We start from the raw sequence: 1530 nt of genomic DNA, 5'->3' as shown, positions 1-1530 counted from the left end.
TGTATGCATACAGAAATTTCTACCCACATTTATTTGTATATTGTTTTTATAAATATAAATAAATTATGTGCTCATTTATTTATTGAGCGTTTAATTATTTCTGTATTTATTTCTACATATGGCAGAGTTGGTCTGTGGTTGTGTAGAAAATAAAGTTTAATTTGCCTTTAACCTGCAGTTAAATTAAGGTCTAAATTCATTAGTTTAAAAATCAAACCAACAACCAATCATTTCGGCGAGGCTAATGATGAATTCTAAATGTAAATCTATGGTTTTGCAAAATACTAACAGATTAATATAAAGTGTACAATATATTCCACACATTAATTTCATTAGTTAGACTAAAAGGCTGCAGAATGTGGCAGATATTTGCATTGTTTTGCAATTTCTACAATCCTTCTGTAAAAACTACCATAGGTTTTGATTGGGGCTAAAAAGTAAATGTAGACCCTTTAAATAAACCCAACTGTTCCTACTGAAGCAGAGGTTTGGCAATAAGCCGGACTCTCCTCGCCAGCATAATTCTTCTGAGGAGGGTGAGAAGTGTGATCATGTAGTTGGAACACTCCGGTCCCACTTCTTATGGAGGGGTCTGGAGTTGAAGTCGTTCAAAAACACGTGACTAACATTTAAAAACAATATTTTAATTAGTGTTTAAGGCTAAAATCAACTGTAAAACTAAATATCTTTTTAGAGGGGTATATTGCATTGTTTTTCTCCTTCACTAAGATTTTCATAAAAAAAATATATATATAATTGGACTTTATTTCTCACACATTTCAACAGTACTTTCACATCATGGCATCAACAATTGTGTAGTTGCTAGGTTACAGCAGTGGTACTCACTAAATGTTTTTTTTTTTTTTTTTTTCACATCATGGCATCAACAATTGTGTAGTTGCTAGGTTACAGCAGTGGTACTCACTAAATGTTTTTTTTTTTTTTTTTTTATCCAGACCATAGTATTACTTTTAAGGAGAAAATGTAATTGTGCTCTAATCTTTATCTAACATATAGGTTTGTCTTGCATGGAGCACCAAGTTACATTAAAAAGTCCTCTTGGCCCTCTTCATGGAGCATGAAAATTTGTCCCAATTCTGAATTTTTATGTGAAATGCTTAGATCTGGCTGGTATGTGACTTTTTCATTTAAGTAGAGCTACATTCATATAGAGTCCATAATGCAATGAATGTGGATGAGATGTGACTTTGATGACACTTTCAATACATATATATATTCAATATATATTTGCCTCATTTTCTCATGCATTTCATACACGGCATCCACTCGCACAATAAATGGTTTCTGTTCAGAATCAGAATCAGAAATACCTAAATAATCCCAGAGGGAAATTACTGTTCTGCGCATAGCATCCATTTCTTCGCATTTACTGTTGTGCTGCATGTGAAAAGTTTTGAGTCAAACATGTTTTCAAAACAAAAACAAGGTGTTGTTGGGCTACTGTATAAAACATGGAACTCAACACTATTCCTGACATTTTGAATGGAAAAAGCTTCCTGGATGGGAAGC

General features: G+C 32.9%; 1 protein-coding gene across 1 annotated transcript in view; it reads right to left on the bottom strand.

Annotated features, from left to right (window-relative positions):
- Window positions 1-1530, bottom strand: part of LOC107089524 (gastrula zinc finger protein XlCGF57.1-like) — a 13271-nt gene that overhangs the window by 3364 nt on the left and 8377 nt on the right. The window lies entirely within an intron of this gene.

Source organism: Cyprinodon variegatus, unplaced genomic scaffold (genome assembly GCF_000732505.1).
Source record: "Cyprinodon variegatus isolate N-32 unplaced genomic scaffold, C_variegatus-1.0 Scaffold256, whole genome shotgun sequence".
NCBI classification, from domain to species: Eukaryota; Metazoa; Chordata; class Actinopteri; order Cyprinodontiformes; family Cyprinodontidae; genus Cyprinodon; species Cyprinodon variegatus.
The sequence above is the reverse complement of the archived record's forward strand: the minus strand, read 5'-3'. Positions and strand labels throughout refer to the sequence as shown.